At 36.3% G+C, this 7,500-nt stretch overlaps 1 protein-coding gene across 4 annotated transcripts in view; it reads right to left on the bottom strand.

Moving 5' to 3' along the window:
• LOC135201746 (PHD finger protein 19-like) overlaps window positions 1-7,500 on the bottom strand; it is a 593,548-nt gene that overhangs the window by 283,157 nt on the left and 302,891 nt on the right. The window contains exon 4 of one of the 4 annotated variants that reach the window (XM_064230958.1): window positions 233-478. The exons of 2 other annotated variants lie outside the window; for them this stretch is intronic. The gene's annotated coding sequence lies outside the window, so the exon portion shown is untranslated. Of the gene's footprint in view, window positions 1-232; window positions 479-7,500 lie in introns of those variants that run through there. One more of the 4 variants, XM_064230960.1, reaches the window with a different exon arrangement.

Genomic DNA, 7,500 nt, shown 5'->3' on the forward strand with positions numbered 1-7,500 from the left:
TATAATATATTACTAAAAAATATTACCCGACAAACATCGTTTACAATCCAATTCACTATACCTCGTGGAATACTTACACCCAAAAGGAATGACTGATTAAGTGTATCCGCACCAGCTGGGATTCGAACACAGGCCTCTTTGATTTAGAAACAACGATACACAGTGACTTTAACCACTCGTCTATCAAAAGTCACACAACCCATGCATATATATAAAATATATATTATACTACCTGGTAACTAGACGACTGCAGTGGTCGCAATCAGGGCTCAACGTGATATGTCACTGACACGCTGGTTAACCATAACTAATGTTGACTTATGTTTCCTCAGTCTATCTTAATTCCAGCTGAATGAAAAGCAACAGTAGACAGAATAAAAACCCTTGACCATTATATAGCCAAAAAACCGGTTTCTTATGGTCCTGGTTTTAAGGGATGTCAAGAGCGAGCGGCTCCGCTGGCATAGGACAGCTTAATCTGAAACAAGGGAGAAAAGCCTTCTGTGAGGTGGCAGCATCGTTGAACATATTATGCGTTGCTATAGCATTTAATTCTTTTTTATAAATCTTGTCTAAGAGTCCTATATATAGCCTTTTCATTAGCGCAGATGTATAGAAGGTTATAAGACTCATAGAGATAATTATTTAAATTGAATGAATGGAAACAGCTATTATTATATCATTATTATTTCCACGGGAAATAAAATGAATATTAGAGCATTTATAAAAATTACTTTCCTTATTAGAACTTAATGTCATATAACAAAATGAACACAAAGCATACTTCATATAATGGGATGCAATGGGATGCAATGAACACTTTTATAAGTAGTTGAATACTGAGGTCTGTAGTATAAGTAGTTTGAATGCAACATTTGTTTATATATCAAAAAAATACGTAAGAACACAACACAGCTTGTGTTCGTACAAAATAAAAAAAAACGTAAATGAAAAAGGAAAATATCCACAATCAAGACCCCCATAATTTAAAGCGTGGAAGATTCATGGCTCCTTCCTATAGTTTTCTCTCCACTTAATCTTCAACAACGTCACTTTACTCTTAAGTCCCTCCCCCTCCCTCCCCACCATCATCGCCCCCTCCCCCAAAACAAAAAGACCTTATCGTCCTCCATCACACAGTGGCAACATGAGCAAAGCTCTATACATTTGTCATTATGTAATTTTGTACGAAAAGAAAAAAAATTTTGCTACTTTTTGCTATAATACCCGTTAGTGAATCATTTATGTATGTATGTATACAAGTACAAGAGAGAGAGAGAGCAGAATTCTTTACACTACTATAATGGTTTAGACAATAAAAGAGACAGACTGACAGAAGAATAAGTTTACAAAATAACTAAAGTGATTTATGTACGCACACAGATAGACAGACAGACAGACACATGCATACACAGTACATCACCATTAACCTTGTATGATCTTTCAAATTCCATACACAAGCGAATCTTTTGAAAATTTAGTTAATACAAAACAACTTCACGTGAACGAAAAGAAAAATTGTGAAAAAATCTATTTAATAAGTTGAAAAAAGTATAAAAATGATATAACCAAGTATTCGCATGCATGCATTTTGTGTTCTTAATAATAATACCTGCATTCAATGCGTGAAGCCTATTTTAATCGGAGATATATAAGACCCCACAAAGAAAAGTTCCGACATCAGCAGCACAAATAAATAATACACCTATAACTTCTTACTGTAGTAACCTATTGAAAGGCCTGCTAGTAGAAAAGGTACTAGTGGGGGGGGGGGGGGGGGGGGGGGGGAGAGGAGTAAGAGTCAGTAAGGCTGTTTATTCAGCTCTTTACCAACGTATATACCAGTGGTGAGATATAGAACTATAAAAGTATCACTCGAACAAAATAATAAGTTAGTAATTTCATATAAATAAGAGATGGCGAAATCACAAATAGACGCAGCTATAGACATGGGTATACACAAGGTCATCATCTCCTATGCGGAAAAACACATTTCCATCTCAAAAGCAATTGAAAGAAAAGATGTCAGACCCATATGCACCCACATATAGAAAATAATCACTGTCATCTCATGTGAAAATTATTCATTGCAAAAGAATGAAAGTGAGAATGAAAATTATAAACTAAAATCCTTAGCTTTAGCTTTTAGTGTCTCCAAACTGAAGAGGAAGAATGACGCTCCGAAACTGTTTGTAGATATTTTTAAAAATACATCTGTTCTCCAATTGACGTTTTATTTTTTATTTTTATTTTTTTTTATTAATTTTTTTTTATTTTAAATAAAGTTCGATGCTGATCTGTTATCATCACACCTTAGCTTCTGTCGCTCCATATTCTATGGAGGCTTGAATTTCAAGTTAATGTCCCCTTTTGTGGGCTTGTTCCATATGAATAGTTTTCATCTTCTAAATAACAATGATTGGGTTACAAATCGAAGATGAGTGACGTCATAACATAACAATAAGAAAATTACTCTTCATAAAGAGTCAGACATAAGGTCGATTATGACTTGCTGAGTAACATATTTTCCCTGCCACATTATACAAAGGTGACCTCGATCATGTCATCAGAAGAAACCATGAAAGCAGTTGATGAAAATCCTCTTTTAACAGGTTGAATTCAATTGAAAATAGAATTTAGGCCAAAGGCCAAGCATTGGGACCTATGAGGTCATTCAGCGCTGGAACGGAAATTGATAGTATAAGGTTACAAAGGTGTAACAGGAAGAAAACCTCACAGTTGCAATATGAATCAATTATTAGGAGAAACTGGAAAGTAAGATGGAAGAAAGAGAATATGAAAGGAGATACAGGAAAAGGAATGAATGGAGTTGCAGCTAGGGGCCGAAGGCACGCTGCAAAGAACCTTAAGTTATGCCTACAGTGCACCGCACGGGGTGCGCTGACGGTGCTACCCCAACCCCCCCTTCCCTACGGGATCTTTTGACAGGTGAAACCGCTTTTGACAGGTGAGAGAGAAGAGCGATACCGGGGAAGCAGCAGCAGCAGAAACATGCGATTTCGTCATCCATCAATTTGCCTAATTAACTCCGGCAAATAAAGGAAGGGGACAGGAAGAAGCAGTTTATGTAAATAAACAAACGCAGTTGGCGAAGTTTGTCAACACTGATGGTTCCTTTACCTTATTTGAGTTAATGATCTCATGGTTTGGGACAATATAATATACAGGAGTGGGTTTTGTGTATAATGAGTGAAAAGACACTTACTTCTCAGAGGTGGTGATATCGAAACAGTATGTTGTACATTTTTCTAATTATGCAAACATTCTCTCTCTCTCTCTCTCTCTCTCTCTCTCTCTCTCTCTCTCTCTCTCTCTCTCTCTCTCTCTGTTTTCAAGAAAGGACTGGATACGACATTTGCATTACTAGTTGCACTTGGTTTCATTGTACATGATAACAACTCTTTTTACTAATTCAACATATAACATACACACACACGTATATATGTACAACAAAGATAGAGAGAGAGAGAGAGAGAGAGAGAGAGAGAGAGAGAGAGAGAGAGAACATTTTATATGCAACATCAAAACATACATCAAACACCATTTACAAATTTGCTGAATAAATGTGTTACACAAAAGTCAACATTTCCAATTTCAAGTGCGTTTCACAGAACCAATTAAGGAGACAAAGAAAAGAGAGAGAGAGAGAGAGGAGAGAGAGAGAGAGAGAGAGAGAGAGAGAGAATGCATCTGATAAACATCTTGAATATGAGACAGAGTCAATATATAAATTTGCCGAACATATGTATCATATAAATTCAACATTTCACACATTAAGCGATTTTAACAACACAAAAGGATGAAAGGGAAGGACGCAGGAGCGAGAGAGAGAGAGAGAGAGAGAGAGAGAGAGAGAGAGAGAGAGAGAGAGAGAGAGAGAGAGAGAGAGAGAGAGAGAGAGAATGCAAAGGATAAACATCTTGAATATGAAACCAAGTCAATTTATAAATAAAGGGAATTACACAGAAGAGAGAGAGAGAGAGAGAGAGAGAGAGAGAGAGAGAGAGAGAGAGAGAGAGAGAGAGAGAGAGAATGCATTTGATAAACATCTTGAATATGAAACCAAGTCAATTTATAAATAAAGGGAATGACACAGGAGAGAGAGAGAGAGAGAGAGAGAGAGAGAGAGAGAGAGAGAGAGAGAGAGACTATCGCGAAGACGATCTTACCATTCCCGGCACCAAAGGTTGAGAATACTCTTTGCCATTACACGTTCCTTCTTCTCCCAACACAATAAAACGCAATGTCTTCCTCCTATTATTTTCCTGGCCCTCTAATTTCTGAGGACCACGGCGATGCGTTTAGATTCTTAACACCTCTTAAGTGGTCACAAGCCAAAGATTATACGTTTAAAGTGTGAAGGGACTTTGGAAAGAAATATACCGTAAATATCAGAAAAAGGAGAGAGAGAAAACAAGAGATAATTATTACGAAAAGATATATGAACGTCGCGTCCTGGGTGCGAGAAAGGTTTTGGTTCGTACTTGTGTTCATACAGTAAGAGATCCGAAGAAATGAACCGTCTGAAAATGACAAAGGTTTTTTTTTTCCTTTTTAAGGAGTCAAGGGGAATTTTGGGTAAAAGTTAAGCATATAGTATCTCTTTACACATACACACATTTGATATATTGAATACACACACAAACAATATAATATTATATATATATATATATATAGTATATATATATATATATATATATATTTATATATACGTATATAATGTATTTGCTTGCAATTACTAATAAGTAGCGCATACATAATGCAGTACACATACACACATATAATATATATGTATATATATGTAATGTGTTAGTTTGCCTGCATTCAATAATAATGCAAAATATGGACGTTCTTGTTGTATGCGGCGTAAGCAATACAACCATAATGCAGTACACACACGAACACACACACACACACACACACATATATATATATACTATATATATATATATATATATATATATATATATATATATATATAAAATGTGTTAGTTTGCCTATATTTAATAATAATACAAAATATGAACGTGCTTGTTGTATGCGGCGTAAGCAGTACACACATTTTGCAGTACACACACAGTACATACTAGATACATACATACAAATGTGTGTATGTCCGTGTATATGTGTGTGCGTGTGTACTTCACACATACTCCTGACCCCAAAGGAAAACAGAAATAAAAGCAAATTGAGGAAAAGGTGACAACACGAAGCTGTGGTGACATCGACTCCGGTAATATCACTGTGATCTTTCAGTTCAAAACTTTGTCTCATATCCCGAGGTATTTCTTTCACCTTGATGTCGGGGTCTAGTCGTCCTAAACGAAGCACTGAGACAACATAAGCACATACCACATACCACATAGCACGGTACCGCGGGGTTTAGAATATAATTTAGGAGGGACCAAAACTTTACGTGTCTGAGTTACCCCGTTACGGCATGTAGGGTGGGGGGAAGCAACCCCACCTATCTTACCTGTCCGACCCCCACTCCCTCCCACCCCCTCTCCCCCCAAGGTGGAACATAAAGAATATAAATGTAATTGTTTCTTAATTAGTTCGACTGTGGAGTTCCTCACATTACATAACCCAGCGAATATATCTTAGCGCGTTTCTTGCAATTCAAAAATACTGGCTACCGCACGTTTTATTTCCCCGAATTACTTCAAGGACGTTTGTGTCTTGCTGAAGATACAAGAGTTTTTACAAGGCATTAATTTTAGCTCTTTAACTTGGGTAGGAAAGTTAGCAAGAACTTTATATTTTGTGGGAAGAATGATAAACCAGAGTGCACAATACCTATCGATTTAAAACATAATGCCAATATTCTTACAACAGCTAACGAGAATGTACACACATGTATATATAATACACATATTTATATATACATATGTATTAATATATATATGCTTCACTCTCTTCAGCGCCATGCATTAAAGAATGGCTTATCCTCAGTAGGTACTTTCCAAGGAATTTAAAATTTCCAGAATGGAATAGAATATAGTTTAAACACAAAGGCCAAGCACTGGGACCTATGAGGTCATTCAGCGCTGGAAGGGAAATTGAGAGTAGATAGGTTTGCAAGGTGTAACAGGAATAATAGTCAGGAGAGGCTGGACGGCAAGATGGAAGAGAGATAATATGAACGGAGGTACAGTAAAAGGAATGAAAGGAGTTGCATCTAGAGATCGAAGGGACGCTGCAAAGAACCTTTAGTAATGCCTACAGTGCACCACTTGAGGTGCACTGACGGTACTACCCCCGTTAGGTGTTTAAATTTGCAGGGAAACTCAAAATATTTCCAAGCAAAAAAAAAAAAAAAAAAAATTGAGAAGACATTATCAAAGATTTAAAGCGTATCTTCCTTAGTTAGATTACACATATTCATATACTGGTCCGATGGTACAGTGGTTAATGTCGTGGAATGCCACTCAGATGTCACGGGTTCGCGTCTCCTACAGGGCGATGAAAAATCACTGGCTCTGTATCGTGATCAGTTAATGCTGCAGTGTGGGGTCTGTTGTGGGAGGTTGAAACCAACATTCTTTGGAAGATTGAATTTCAAGTCAATGGCCCACGTGTGCTTGTTTCATGTGAATAGGTTTCATCTACTGAAATAATAATAATAATAATAATAATAATAATAATCCCTGAAAAGGAACCTGGAAAAACTAGAAGCCGAAGTAGCTCCAGGACTCATGCATAAGAGTGTGCTCCTAGAAACAGCACACATAGTGAGAAAAGTGATGGACTCCTAAGGAGCAGGATACAACACGGAACCCCACAATATAAAAACCACCCAGTCGAATAGGATGACTTTGATTTAAAAAAAAAAAAAAATATATATATATTTATATATATATTATATATATATATATAGTATATATATATATATAAATATATACACACACACACACACACACACACATATATATATATATATATATATATATATATATATATATATATATAATTACGTGTGATGACTCACATAAACGACAAACTTAATTTGAGCTTGAACTTGCTAAGTTTCAGGATAGAAGCATTCCACATCAGCAAAGTGGGTGTCATATATCGTTATTACACGGAAGCTGTCTGAAAATTGAATCACCGCAAAACTGAAAATTGAATCACCGCCATACCAAAGTACCCCATAACGTCTCCTTTCAGTAAAAACAAATTCGGGACTAGTCATGGTCACATATACTTAAAGACTTACCAGATTGATATATATAGCTATTTTGAAGTCATCAAGGTCGGCTTCGATCTCATTTTTTTTTTTTCCGGTGCTAAAATGAACTTTTTTGGGGGAACCACTTTCTCTTGCAAAATATGACAGGACAACCGTAATCAGGAACACGTCATAATTGTCTTCATTTTCAAGTAACTATGTAACGCTTTTTCAAGTGATCATATAATACGTTCTCGAGCAATTATACAATACTCAGTCCCATGATAATATGTGCCAAGAAATTTCTT

This window comes from Macrobrachium nipponense, chromosome 28 (assembly GCF_015104395.2).
Source record: "Macrobrachium nipponense isolate FS-2020 chromosome 28, ASM1510439v2, whole genome shotgun sequence".
Taxonomy (NCBI): Eukaryota; Metazoa; Arthropoda; class Malacostraca; order Decapoda; family Palaemonidae; genus Macrobrachium; species Macrobrachium nipponense.